This window comes from Bos javanicus, chromosome 13 (genome assembly GCF_032452875.1).
Source record: "Bos javanicus breed banteng chromosome 13, ARS-OSU_banteng_1.0, whole genome shotgun sequence".
In the NCBI taxonomy this organism is placed as follows: Eukaryota; Metazoa; Chordata; class Mammalia; order Artiodactyla; family Bovidae; genus Bos; species Bos javanicus.
In genome coordinates, this window is record NC_083880.1 from 58735324 (window position 1) to 58750352 (window position 15029).

A 15029-nucleotide genomic window follows, 5' to 3' on the forward strand; every position below is an offset into this window, starting at 1 on the left:
TCAGGAGCCCATGGGCCATGGGCTACTCCTGGTCCAAGGGGTTTACATTCATGATCTCACATCTTCACAGCCATCCCTTGGGAGAAATGCCATCATTATTTACTTTTTACAAAGCAGAAAGCAAGGCACAGTGAAGTTAAGAAGCACAACCCAAGCCAAACAGCTCATAGACAGAGCCAGGATTCAAATCTGGGCAGTGAGATGCCCAAGGCTCAAGGAGAGAATCCATTTATACTTGCCTTTTCCAGCACCTGGAGCCTGCCAAAATCCCGTGGCTCATGGCCTCTTCCACCTTCAAAGCCAGGAAAGGCTGGCTTATTTTTCTCCCTCTGACACTGACTCTCCTGCCTCTATTTAAAGGATTTTGTGATGGCATTGCCAGGGGGATGGGGGGCTTCCCTGGTGGCTCAGACTGTAAAGAATCTGCCTGACAATGCAGGAGACCCAGGTTCGATCCATAGGTCTGGAAGATCCCCTGGAGAAGCGAACAGCAACCCACTCCAGAATTCTTGCCTGGAGAATCCCATGGACAGAGGAGCCTGATGGGCTGCAGTTCATAGGGTCACACAGAGTCAGACACGACTGAAGCCACTTAGCACGCACACACACTTGCACATGCATAGTGATGACATGGGTCCACCTGGATAGTCCAGGACAATCTCCCTGTTTTAAAGTCAGCTGATTGGCAACATCACTTCCCTCTGCAACTTTAACTTCCCTGCCACGTAAGGGAGTGTCACCAATCATAAGGATTAGAATGGGGACATCTTTGGTCACATCCTGCATTTCTCCACCTGGATGCACCCTTTGGAAGGGACAGCCTGGACTGTCAGGTCTCCATCAGAAGGGGTTAGGGTGAGAAAAAGGGTGGGGAGGGCTGGGAGGGAGGAAGAGAAGGAGAAAGAGACAAAGAGAAGAGACAGGAAAAGAGACAGAGCAGGAGGGAAAGCCACAGCATCTCTCCCCACCACCGAGGGGACTCTGGCTCCTCTCCTGCCCCTGACAGGGAGTCCCTAACTCGGCCCCTTGGAAGGACCCAGGGGCCCCAGTCTCCGCGTCCAAAGCAGGTGGCCGGAATCATGCTGCCCGAAGCCTGGAGAGGCTGAAGGCTCCTTTGCATATGCAAAGAGCCTCCATGTCCAAAGCAGAGGCCAGGCCAGGATCTGGCAGATGTTGGGAGGCTGGTTCAGGGATCTTCAGCCCCCACACCCCCTCCAGAGCTCGCTGTGCCTGAGCTGTTTGTCCTCACACTCAGCCTGGTCCTGAGGAGGCTCTTGACCTTGTAGCCAGGCCTGCCCCGAACAGTCACATTATGTCTCTCCCAAGAACTTCACGGAAGGAGAGAAGGAGGAAAGAAGGCAAGAGTAGGGGAAAGAAGGAATGGAAAGGGGAGGAAGGTTGTGGATGCAGGACCCCACTACAATGTCAGGACAGCAAGGCAACATCACAACAGTCTGAGCAGTGAGTGGGAGGGATGCTGGGCTAAGGGGTCCACCTGAGTGGGGTGGGGCTCCCTGTGTTCAACCCTCTGTGTTCAACCCTCCACGGCAGCATGTCCCTGGTCCATGCAACCACCTGTGAGGTAGCTCTCCATGCCCATTTCACAGATGGGAAAACTGAGGGTTACACTGGGAGAAAGAAGATAGAGAACCCACGACTCAGATACCAATGCTAAGAACCCCTTGGAAAGCAGCCACCACTCATGTGTGCATCTCAGGACAGTGACAGCAGCCGATCAACTGTGTTGACAGGACTAACTATTCGTCCTGGTGTTTTGAGGCCACTTGGCAGCAGCAGGTTGAACTCTGTTAGCACCACAGGTAAGGGAATACGTCACATCAGAGGCAGCTGGGGTGGGGAGGAGGAGTTACAGCAGCCCCTCTTCATAAAAATGTTCTCAAATTTGCTTTTACTATTTTTTTAACAGAAAAAGAGAGACTTTGAGAGAGTGAGTTAATTTGAAGGGAGAGTTGTTTAAACAGAAGAGAGAACTTTTCTGCTGGGATGCGATGGGATTTCCAAAAGGACCTCACACCTGAGCTGTGAACTTCTACGCAGCCAGAGCCCTCGTGTGTAAAATGGGTGGGATGCGGGGTGGGAGGGAGGGAGGTCCACAAGGGATGGGGTATATGTATGCTTATGACTGGTCCACTTCGTTGTCCAGCAGAAAGTAGCACAATATTATAAACGAACTATATCTGTGTGCTCAGTCACTTCAGTTGTGTCTGACTCTTTGTGACCCCATGGATTATAGCCCACCAGGCTCCACTGTCTGAGGGATTCTCCAGACAAGAATAATGGAGTGGGTTGCCATGCCCTCCTCCAGGGGATTTTTCCTATCCAGGGATTGAACATTTGTCTGTTAAGTCTCCTGCATTGGCAGGCGAGTTCTTTACTACTAGCGCCACCTGGGAAGTCCCATAAAGGAATTATACGCCACTGAAAATAATTTAAAAAATGTTGAACGAGATGAAACAAATAAATGAGAGGTTTGCCTGAAATCACCCCTGCCCTCAAGCCCAACAGGACCAAGTCAACCCAGGGCCACAATTCAAATGCCCCTTGGGGTGGGCAGGTGAAAAATGGGCAGGTAAGGAGAGTCAGAAACTGCATTTTCACGTGAATATTCCTCTTACATCAGTTCAGTTCAGTCGCTCAGTCGTGTCCGACTCTTTGCAACCCCATGAATCACAGCACGCTAGGCCTCCCTGTCCATCACCAACTCCTAGACTCCATCCAAACCCACGTCCATTGAGTCAGTGATGCCATCCAACCATCTTATCCTCTGTCATCCCCTTCTCCTCCTGCCCTCAATCTTTCCCAGCATCAGGGTCTTTTCAAATGAGTCAGCTCTTCGCATCAGGTGGCCAAAGTATTGGAGTTTCAGCTTCAAAATCAGTCCTTCCAATGAACACCCAGGACTGATCTCCTTTAGAATGGACTGGTTGGATCTCCTTGCAGTCCAACAGACTCTCAAGAGTCTTCTCCAACACCACAGTTCAAAAGCATCAATTCTTCAGCGCTCAGCTTACTTTATAGTCCAACTCTCACATCCATACATGACTACTGAAAAACCATAGCCTTGACTAGATGGACCTTTGTTGACAAAATAATGTCTCTGCTTTTTAATATGCTGTCTGGGTTGGTCATAACTTTCCTTCCAAGGAGCAAGCATCTTTTAATTTCATGGCTGTAATCACCATCTGCAGTGATTTTGGAGCCCCCCAAAATAAAGTCAGCTACTGTTTCCACTGTTTCCCCATCTATTTCCCATGAAGTGATGGGACCGGATGCCATGATCTTAGTTTTCTGAATGTTGAGCTTTAAACCAACTTTTTCACTCTCCTCTTTCACTTTCATCAAGACGTTCTTTAGTTCCTCTTCACTTTCTGCCATAAGGGTGGTGTCATCTGTATATCTGAGGTTATTGATATTTTTCCCGGCAGTCTTGATTCTGGCTTGTGCTTCCTCCAGCCCAGCATATCTCATGATGTACTCTGCATAGAAGTTAAATAAGCAGGGTGACAATATACAGCCTTGACGTACTCCTTTTCCTATTTGGAACCAGTCTGTTGTTCCATGTCCAGTTCTAACTGTTGCTTCCTGACCTGCATGTAGGTTTCTCAAGAGGCAGGTCAGGTGGTCTGGTATTCCCATCTCTTTCAGGATTTTCCACAGTTTATTGTGATCCACATAGTCAAAGGCCTTGGCATAAGGGTGCTAATTTGCAATTTTCAGAAACATTCCCATTTGTTGGAAAAGACCATCTGCGGCTGGATTTCCCTTTTCATCGCCCCTCCCAGCTGCTCTGGGTTCCCTCTTGGTTCTCCTCAGAACTCTGTGTCTCTCTGAGGCTTTCTGGGGCCCAAAATAGCTAGAAGCAGGCATTTTTATGGGACTCTGACAGCACAGGTCGGAGGAGCTGGGGGGCCAGGCCGGTGCTGGGCTTGGAGTCTTTTATCAGCCTTTATCACCCAGCTCTGAGCTGTTGGACTCAGAGTGCCTGGAGGCATTGGAGAAGCCCAGGAATGTTCCCACTGGCGATGTCTGGGGAGAGTCAGGCAGCCTGGGGTAGTTATAAATAGGACATCTGTGCAGGTGGAGCCCAGCCGGCAGGCTGCAGGAAGCTGGTTCCTGCTCCTTGAACCCTTCCATCTCTTCCTCTGCCAGAGCCTCGGGCGCCCATTTCCCTAACATTTGCATGACGGTTGCCTGGGTCTCCAGTCAAAGTGCATGCAAATCCAAGCTCTGTGCCCAAAACTTATCTCTTGAGGAACACTGTTCCCAGTAGAGCCCGGACCCGAGATGCCCAGGGAGAAAGGGAGCAGGTATTCTTCCATCCCTCAAATACATACTAAGCACCTACTGTGTGCTTAGCCTGTGCACCTAGCACAGGCAACATGCTAGGAGCTGGGTACCAGAGTGAGCAGCCAGCCCATACCCATGGGGCTTCCAGTCAATGGGCAGACAGCCAGACAGATCCTTCAAATGCCTAAGGTGATAGCTGGGTGTGTGTGGTGGGGGGATGCGTACATGCTCAGTCACTCAGTCATGTCCGACTCCTTGCAACCCCATGGACTGTAACCCACCAGGCTCCTCAGTCCATGGAATTTTTCAGGCAAGAATACTGGAGCAGGATGCCATTTCCAACTCCAGGGGATCTTCCCTAACTGGGGATGGGTAATACTTTAAACAGGATTGTGCAAGAATGATCTTAGCAATTTTATTTATAAGAGCCCCAAACTAGGAATAATTCAAATGCCCATCGATGGGATAGAGGGAAAAAAGGGCCATGTATACAGCTGTGGAATATTCCTGATCACTGAGGAAAGATGAGATACCAGACACAGGGATGCATCTTGATATGAGAAGGAAGCCAGGCCAGGAGAAGACTCTGTGTGCTTCAATGCACAGATCATTCAAAGGCAGGAACTGTCTATGTGTGGAGCTGAAAATAAGGACAGTGGTAACCCTGGGGTGGAACAGGGGGCCCAGAGAGGCACATGGAGAACTTCGAGGGTCAAGTTCTCTTTCTGGATCTGGATGCTAGATACCCATGTGTGCTCCCTTTTTGAAGATTTGTGCATCTGGTCAGTTAACATCTGTGCCCTTTTCTGTTTATGTATTTTACGTCTTGATAAAAGTTTACATAAAATAATAAAGGAGGGAAGGGGAGATGTGGGGCCATCCAGGAAGTAGGGCTGCAGAGAAAACACAGGACACCCAGTTAAATTTGAATTTCAGTTAAACAAGGAATCACTTTTTTTAGCGAAAGTATGTCCAGAATATCGCTGGACCTGCCCAGCGTGCTACTGGGAACCACAGTCCCAGGACCTCGGCTCTCTCTACCACCTCTCATGGTCTCCAGGTAGTCTCCCTGGTCTCCAGCTCATCTGCTCCCCAGATGGGTTGCTTTGGGGTGCTGCCAGGCCATGAACCCAGGGCTCTGGGCACCCCCCAGGGCAGCTCAGCTCTGTACCAAGACTTGGAATCAGGAAGTTGAAGACACCAGCAAGTCCCCCTCAAGGCCTTCCCTCTGTCCAGATGAAAATACTAAGTGGGAACATTGGAGCTGGATCCTCTGGAGTCTAATGCGTAATGGCCAGGATATAGTTCCTGAGTGCTCAGCAAATGCTGTGAGCCTCTGTGATCAGCAGCACTGACTGAATGCTGACTGTGTGTGCACACAGGCGTGTGCAATTCCCGCCTTGAACGGAGAGGAGATGCTTTGTAGAAAGTTGGTTGATCGAATGAATGAGCTCTCCCACTGCTATCACAGCCCCCACCTACCACCTGTGTGGTGACTTTGGAATCCTTCCCTCCTTAAGCCTCAGTTTCCTTCTCTGCAAAACAAAGATGATGACAGTCACTGGCTCACTTGGAAGGGTTTCTCAGCCTCGGCACCACGACCATTCGGCCTGGACCATTCTGTGCAGGGCTATGTCCTGCACTTCCAGGGACTCAGCAACATCAGGGTCTCTACTCACAAGATGCAGATAGCAGCCGCTCCTGACTGTGATGACCGAAACATCTCCAGAGGTCGCCAAGTGTCCTCTGGGAGACAGGATCACTGGCTGAGAGCCCCTGGGTTGTTATGAAGATTGATGAGATTATGTCTGCAGAGGACCTAGCAGAAACCCCAGCACGGGATGATCGCTGTCAAGTTGAGGAGCCTAAAAGTGCCGGGATGAGGACTTGAACTCAATGTGTCTGACCGCAAGGCCTGACTGTGCCCACGGATGCCCCAGGGATCTTGTTGGGTGCTGATCTGATGGGACAGGTCTAGGGTGGGCCCAAGATGCAGCCTTTGTATGAAGTGCATGAACCCTTGCCCTTGACACTGCCGATGGCCTTGAGGTGCTTATGGTCCAGTGTTAGTCGCTCAGTCGTATCTGACTCTTTGTGACCCCATGGACTGTAGTCTGCCAGGCTCCTCTGTCCATAGAATTCTCCAGGCAAGAATACTGAAGTGGGTTGCCATTCCTTTCTCCAGGGGATCTTCCCAACCCAGGGATTGAACTGAGGTCTCCTGCACTGCAGGCAGACTCTTTACCATCTGAGTCACCAGGGAAGCCCAGTCCAGAGGGGAAGAAAAAAGGACACACACCACAGGACCTGCCATATGACAGGAAGGTGGGGGTTTACATAATAAAAATCAGGTGGCAGTGGGGAAGCAGTACAGTTTGCAAAATTCAGATCAGTAAACTATAGCCACTATAGGCTGCTGTCTGTCTGTGTAAATAATGTTCATTGGCATCGGGGCTGGGTCTAGGGCGAGGCAAGTGAGGCAGAATGGTGCCAGCACAGGGCTGCCACTTGTCTGTGCTAAACTTTTTCTGTATTTTGTACCTCATGGCTTTTTTCAGCAATTGATTTTTTAAAATTATTTATTTATTGGTTTCACTGAGTCTTCATTGCTATCTGCGGGCTTCCTCTAGTTGCAGCGAGCAGGGGCTTCTCTCTAGTTGTGGTGCTCGGGCTTCTCATTGCGGTGGCTTCTCTTGTTGCAGAGCACAGGCTCTAGGCACTCAGACTTCAGTAGCTGCAACACATGGGCTTAGGTGCTCTGTGGCATGTGGGATCTTCTTGGACCAGGGATCGAACCCGTGTCTCCTGCACTGGCAGGCACATTCTTAACTACTAGACCACCAGGGAAGCCCTGAGCATTGATTTTGATCTTTGAAAAATTTGCTTTGCAGTCATCTCTGTGCATTTTCTGTACACAGGGCCATGCCTCACTTGCCTCATCCTAGTCTCAGCCCTACTGGAAGGGTTCCAGAAGGGCTCTGTGCCTCCAGATGGGACCAGCAGGGGCTCAGATGTGACATTTCCTGTGTCTGCACCCTGCTCTGCCCCCAGCTGGCTGTGTGGCCTTGGGCAGCAGCCTGAGCTCTGGGGCCTCCATTTCCCTCCTGTGAAATGGGGCCAGAAGTGCCCAACTCTCCTACCTGGCAAGGATGTAGAAAGAATTAAATGAGATAATATATGCAGAAGCTTTTGGGAGGCCTGAAGTATACTCACTGTCAGCTAGAACGCAAAGTCAAGTCAAACCTACCTCACGGAAGCCGAAAAGAAGCAGGGAAGCCTTCGAGGGGCTGAGCTGGGTCATCACAGGTGACTCTTGAAATGGGTCTGGAGGAATAAGAAAGGGCTCAGACAATCCAGAAAGACATCGAGGTGAAGGAATCTGCAGAGGGCAAGACTTAGAGGAAGGGGTTCTCCTGGATGGCGGGACCCAGATGGCCACGTGCAGAGGGAAAGTCAGAGCTCAGCATATCCACTCATTGGCAGCAGAGGTACTTCTCTCTGTGGCCAGGAGGAAGGGGAAGTCCCAGCCCGGCATGGATCACCATGGAAGGTAATCACCATACCAGCAGCAACCATCCACATGCCAGGGCCCCAGCAAGCAGCCAAGGACTTCCCCGCACAACCTCCTTTGCCACAGACACCATGTGGGGTTACAGAAGTGAGAATGCGGGCTTCTGATGGTCCAGACCTGGAGGGAGGGAGAGTCAGACCAGGGTGGCCTGGATGCAGGAAACGAAACTGAAAATACAAAGCAGAAGATTTGGCATTGGGCACCAGGGAGACTTGGCTTTCCTGGTGGCTCAGACAGTAAAGAGTCCACCTGCCAATGCAGGAAACCCGGTTCGATCCCCGGGTCAGGAAGATCCACTGGAGAAGGAAATGGCAACCCACTTCAGTATTCTTGCCTGGAGAATTCCATGGACAGAGAAGGCTGGTGGGCTACAGCCCATGATATCGCAAACAGTCAGAGACAAGTGAGCAACTAACAGTTTCACTTTTTTTGACTGAGGAGACAAAGAGCCAATGGCACTTAACCTCGTACATATCAGCTTCAGATGCACTGAGTTTCAAGATACCATGTGGCAGGGAGACAGGCTCTGATAAATTGCTCTCTGGGTTAGAAAGCAGCAGATTCCAGCTGGAGGCCTGGTCTGGGTGATTTCCCCCTAAACTTACCCAGAGATGGCCCCAGGAGGCCTCCCTGAGTCACCCAGAGCTGGCAAGTCTCAAGAGGCACCATCTTGGGATGCCTTTGCTCTGTGTACACGGGGCGAGGTTGCACAACCCCAGGGGCACCGCCACAGGGTGACCTGTAGAACATCAGCTTTATCTCCTTGATCTGTGCTGTCAGGACCATTATTATCCCCTTCTGCTGCTGAACAGAGTAAGGCTCAGAGAGGTGATGTAACTTGCACATTGGCCAACAGCTAACGCAGGTGGAGAGGGATTCACGGCCAGCTCCTGTCCCTTTCCAGAACAAATGACTTCTACCCCACTGGCTTCTCCCCTGAGGACTCACTTTCCTCCAAACCCACTCAAATGATGCTAAGCATTCTCCCACACCCTCTGGTTTCTTTGCCTAGGAGAGCTGGAGGCCAGCCTTAAGGAAGTTCCCTGGGACTTAGGGTTTATTGGAATCGGAAGAAACCACTTCCTCCCAGGACAACACACCTGAGCCTGCTCTCTGTCCATCCACCTGGGCCTGTGGGGGAGGGGCAGCCTCCCGGAAGTCAGGCTGTTGGGGGTTCAGTGCTGTGCCAAGGTCTGATTTCATCAAGGAAATTGGCCAAGTCAGATTGCAGGATGTACGAGAAGGTTCCTAAAAATCATGTAGCAAGAGAGGTAGAGAGGCAGGCGTCACACCCTCCGGGGGAAGGCATGGGGGAGGGGACACCATAAGTATAAGATGTTCATCCTTGCACATCTGCAGCAGCGGGAATCAACACACTTGTGGGGATGTAAGCTTTGCTTGAATGACAAGGTGGAAGATTAATTATAATCACAGCCATTTATGACGTCTGTATTCATTTCTCCGTGTCTGATGCAACGATGGACTACAAACCAGGTGGCTTAAGACAACAGAAATTGATTCTGTCCCAGTTCTAGAGGTCAGAGTCCAAAGTCAAATTGTTGGCTGTGCCTCTCTTCCTCTGCAGGCTGTGGGGGACAACCCTTTCCTGGGCTCTTCTGGTGACCCCAGGTGTCCTGGGCTTGTGGCCACATCACTCCAGTCTCTGCCTCCATCATCACATGGCTCCACCCTGTGCGTCTCCTTCTCTTCTCTTCTAAGGACACTTGTCACTGGACTTGGGGCCCACCCGGATCCAGGATGGCTTCGTTTTGAGATCCTTAACTTGATTGCATCTGTAAAGACTCTTTTCCCAATAAGGTCCACATTAGCAGGCTCCAGGGGGACACAATTTTTGCAGGGGGAGGGGCCACCCTCAACCCACGACTGCGCCATTCCCACATCCCACAGGCTGAGTGGGCAAGGGAGGGCTTTCCAAGCACAATCTCATTTGCACACTGTTTTGTACATAAAAATATGAGCTCCTCGTGGAACAGTGTGTTGGCTGTGAAGCTGCACCCCTGTCGGCCAAAGTCATTGCCTGGTATTTCCTTCCCCTGCCACCCCCTCGCGGGTACAAGGGAGAAAGAGGGAGGGAGCTTGCAAACAGCACATCCACTACTTGTTAGGGATGTCCTATATGGGAAGTTAATGGTTGCACAGTCACACACATGCACACACACCTACACACATACAATTCCAAAAGCCAAGCATCTGGTCATTTTACAGATAGGGAATCCGAGGCTGGGATGACTGGAGGGAGGATGATCGGAAGTCAGAGGATCAGAATGACGGCTTCCATGCCCAGGTGGAGTCAGTTGACCCTCGAGAGTGCATTTCAACCCATCTTGAGACTGGCCTCAAAAGGACATCCGCAAACACCTCCCAGAGCTTTGGTTGAGAGGCTTCTAAGAGAAAATCCGCGCCTGCAGCCTTTTCACTCGCACACCTAGCCATCCGAACAGATCCAGGCCTGCTTCTCAGAGCAGAGCTGGGACAGGTGCTCCACAGGCAGCATCGGTTTGGAATAAGCTTACCTTGCAGAGATTAAATCCGCTCTCAGGGCTGAATTAAAGTTCAATGAAAGATAGTTCTCAATGCCTTGCTGGCCTCATGGACCTCTCTGGGAGACAAGTCCTTCAAAATTCCTTCCTATGAGCCCATACCCTCCCCAAATCAAGCAGCCGTGTCATCCGAGGCAGGGCACACCAGAAGCATGCCGGAGGAAAACGTGAGTTTTCTTCTGGTAGGAAGTTTGGCATCTCCACTGCCAGGATTAAAATTCTGGCCCTGTTTCAGACTAACTGAGAAGCAAAGGCTGTTTTCATCCATTCATTCATTCATTCATTCATCCATCCATTCATCCAGCAAGTATTTTTTGAGGGCCTGCTTAGCCCTGGGGCTTGCATGACCTCACCCTTTAGAGGGAAGGTGGACATGAAACCAATAACACAACAACCACATAATCAAGCCATGGGGGTTTAGAGTCGGAGGTGGGGTGCTACAGGGTGGGTCAGGTAGAGCTGAAGGATCCTGTTGGAAGGAAGACCCTCCCTAGGAGAAATGATGCTTGAAATGAAACTTTAAGGACAACCAGGACAGACCTGGAGGAGGTGGACCTAGGGAAGGGGAGTCATCCCAGCAGAGGAACAGCAGGTGGAAAGGCCCTGTGGTGGGAAGACACCAAGGTGGGAGGGCCTGAAAGCAGGCCAGGGGAGGCGGAGGTGGGAACCCCAGGTAAGAACTCAGGTGTGCCCTGGGGTGGGCGTGGCCAAAGCACAGAAGGGCTTGGATTTAATTCTGTGGGCAATCAGAAGCCTGTGGAGCATTTATTTTCAACTAAGCTTGTAATTTGTAGGTAATTGTAGATTTCCATGCAAGAGGAAGAAATAATGCAAAGAGATCCTGTGTAATATCACCTCGCTTCCCCCAGTGGTTTGTTTTGTTGTTTAGTCGCTAAATCATGTCCGATTCTTTTGTGACCCCATGGACTGTATAGCCCACCAGGCTCCTCTGTCCATGGGATTTCCCAGGCAAGAATACTGGAGTGGGTTGCCATTTCCCTTCTCCAGGGGATCTTCCCAACCTAGGGATTGAACTTGAGTCTCCGGCATTGGCAGGCGGATTCTTTACTGCTGAGTCACCAGGGAAGCTCCTCCCTCCATGATTATATCTTGCAAAACTATACTGTAGGGTCACAACCAGGACACTGACATGGACACAAGCCACCCATTTTATTCAGTCTCCCCCAGTTTGCTCACTCGTGTGTGTATGTGTGTGTACCTGTGTATGTGTATATGTGTGTATTTGTGTCCCTGTGAGTGTTTGTATACATGTGCATACATGTGTATGTAAGTGTATATACACGTGTTTAGTTCAGTGCAGTAAGCAGGCTTGTGGGGCTACTCACATTTATCTACCATTTCACAGTAAAAGAAAAGAGCTTGTAAACATGAAATACGACAGATGGGGTTCAAGTTGCCACTGACCACTCCCATTATGGTCCCTGTTGCCTCTCCCAGAGTGACCCTTAAGAGATCTCTTTGGTGTGGAGACCTCCACAGCTCCGCACTGTAGGTGGGAAGATGTGGCATCATTAATTTTCTAGGATGGCTAGAAAGTAAAAACAATACCACGTGGACTGTATGTGCCTGTGGTAGGATGTGACAAGAAGGGAATTTCACCTCTGTGGTCTTCTTTCCCCAAACCCCAAGCCTGGTCTAACTTTGAGGAAAACATCAGGCAGACCCAGATTGGAAGGTGTGTCACAAAACACTTGAGCTGTACTCCCCCACACAGCCGAGACCACCAAAAACGAGGCATGATGGAGAAACAGTCACTGAGCAGAGGACCAAGGTAACAGGAGCACTAAATGTCACGCGCACCCTGGCTGTGGGCTGGCGCAGGCACCTGTGGACTCTAAATAAAATCTGGAATCGAGTGAATAATGATACCAGGATTGGTGCAGGACCCAGTCACGCAGAATGACATGATGGGAAATTCAAACCCAGTGAGAGCCATGGGCAAACACTCTGTACTATCTTTGCAACTTTTAGTACTTTTAGTTGCAAAGGTAGCACAGAGTGTTCCCATATGTCCCACATGCAGAGTTCAAGGGCACCCCCTTGAAGTTCACAAGGGACTCCAGGGAGCTGATACATTCAAAAGTATGCAAAGTACAAAATTCAAATTTCCCCTCCAGCATCTTCTACCCCGAATTTACTACCCAGTAGCTAGGACACGATATGGATTTTCTGCCACCTTTGGGAGTTCTTTTATAAAAGAAACGTCCAGTGCCTGATGACAAGCTCATCTTTGCAGACGAGTCCTAAGTCAGAGTAAAGTCTCTGAAAAGACCCTCACTTGGTCATATTTCAAATAACGTAAAACCCACATAGTCTGAACTTCTTCCGGGCACCAGGCCCTCTGCCTCCTCACCCCAGCCCACCAAAAAGAAACTGTCTTTAGCTCCATTTCCAAGAGGAGGAAACTGAGGCCTGAGTCACAGCCACTTGCAATGGGAGTGGAATTCGGTTCTAGCCTCTGATGGCAACACACAGCGTCAGCCCCACTCCCTGGGGCTTCTCTCCCACAGTTCTTCCTCCCCTGCTTCTTTCCTCCCTTCCTTCCTTCCTCTGTCCCTCCCTCCCTCTTCACCTCTCTCTCTTTCTTTCCCTTCCTACTTTCTTTCCTTCTCTCTCTCTCCAGACCAGCAGCATCAGCACCACCAGAACACACATTGTCAGAAGCCCACAGGGCAGTGGTGGGCACGTACCATCCTAAGGGGTCCTCTTAGAGCATCTCCCCTCATAAGGGATGCTAGTGAAAAGCCTCCAGGCCCATCTGACTCCAGACGCCGTGCTGGGCTGGGATGGAAACTTCAGGAGGCTCCGTGACTAGATTCAAGTATGCTTGGGTCTCACGCTTCAGCCAGGCACTTAACTGGCATATTCCTCTTTCTAGCCTAGGAAATGGCTTTAAAAAGCTCTGCAGAATCTAGTCCTGGGAACCCTGGCTCTGCCGATCCGTCATGTCCCCAGGGAGGCCACTCTGCCAGCCCAGGAGAGGCCTGGGCTGGATCTTGGCACTAACCACAAGGGGCCTACTCTGGTGGGTCCCATGGGTGGCTCACCCCCACCCTAATGATACAGCCACAGACCCCGAGCACCTCAAAGTCTTACACCATCTCCTGCACAGAGCAAGCCCTGGGGAAGGGATACTGTGAAGGGGGAGAACTTGTGGACACAGGACTCTGTCTTGTCTCCTCCGATTCCTGAGGCAGAGACTCTGTCCTTTGAGGCAGGAAGCATCTGTCCAAGTTCCCTGCTCTGCACCCTGGATTCAGCACCGTCTCGGCCTGTTGCTCCTGACTCCCAACCTCGACTTCCCCATCTGTAGAATAGACTGACCATCGTTTCCATCCCATGAGGGTGTCGTGAGGACTAAGCGAGATGCTGCAGCAAGGGAGGCCAGGCTGGCACTGGCTCAGTGAATCTATAACAGGAGAAAGGTCAGAAATTAAAGGAAAAACTGTGTGTGGGCTAAGTCACTTTAGTCGTGTCCAACTCTTTGTGATCCTATGGACTGTAGCCCCCCAGGCTCCTCTGTCCGTGGGATTTCCCAGGCAAGAATGTTGGTGTGGGTTGCCATGCCTCCTCCAGGGGATCTTCCTGACGCAGGATGTGTCTCTTACATCTCCTGCGTTGACAGGTGGGTTCTTTACCACTAGCACCACCTGGGAGACCCAAATAGAAAGGTGGAGGATCAAAAATGGGGCATGGCAGGGCAGCTCTGATGGGGCCCCTGAACCAGGGATGAATGAACCGTTCCCAGTGGGTACACCTCTCAGGAGGAAGTAGACATTCCAAAATACTTGTGGAAAACAGGAGCTCTTCCCATGTTGGGGGGAGGCAACCTCAGGGTCCCATCCAGACCCATAATCCTACGCCAGGGCCCAGTGAGAAAGAAAACTTGGGGCCTTTATTCAAAAAGCATCGAGACTTTCTAAACAGTGGCGGCAGAGCATTAAAGTCGGTGTGAGGTGCTTCAGAGAGGGCCTGTGTGACCACCCGAGTCGCACACCCAGAAAGCCAGCCTTGCTCAGGGGTCTCTCTGCCTTCAGAGAGTGAAATCTGGAGACCACTCTTAGCAGATACCTTTACCCAAGCAGTCTAGCCACACACTCCCTCTCCTCCAATAGTTCCCCAAAGTGCAAATCGATCTAAGGGTCAGAGTGGCCCACACCATTAACAAGAGGGGAAGTGGGAGAGGGGGAGGTGACCCTGGGAAAAGTCAAAGTGTCACCACGCAGCTCCAGGAGATAAGCTGATGATAGCCAGCAGCCACCAGGCATTTGCCATGATGCCAGAAACGGCACTTGTCTGCTTCCTGTGATCTAGGAAGGAAGTCAGCTCACACACAAGGGACCCCTGCCCCAGTCCAGGCAGTGGGTAGGCGCTTAAAGCCTTCAAGTGCCCGCAGAGCACGCTGCAGGATGGAGCCAGCCACCGACGGGACCATGCAGCACAGGGACGAACAACCTTCCCAGAGCATCCAGGTGCCTCTGGCCACTGGGAGCCTGCAGATTCAGGGGCAGGGGGATACTCCTGCCTGAGAACCTCAGTTTCTCTGGAGGTCTTCTGATGGGTGCGCA

At 51.0% G+C, this 15029-nt stretch overlaps 1 protein-coding gene across 4 annotated transcripts in view; it reads right to left on the reverse strand.

Annotated features, from left to right (window-relative positions):
* The window catches only part of RBM38 (RNA binding motif protein 38), a 125053-nt gene that overhangs the window by 49141 nt on the left and 60883 nt on the right, over positions 1–15029 (reverse strand). The gene's annotated exons all lie outside the window — the stretch shown is intronic.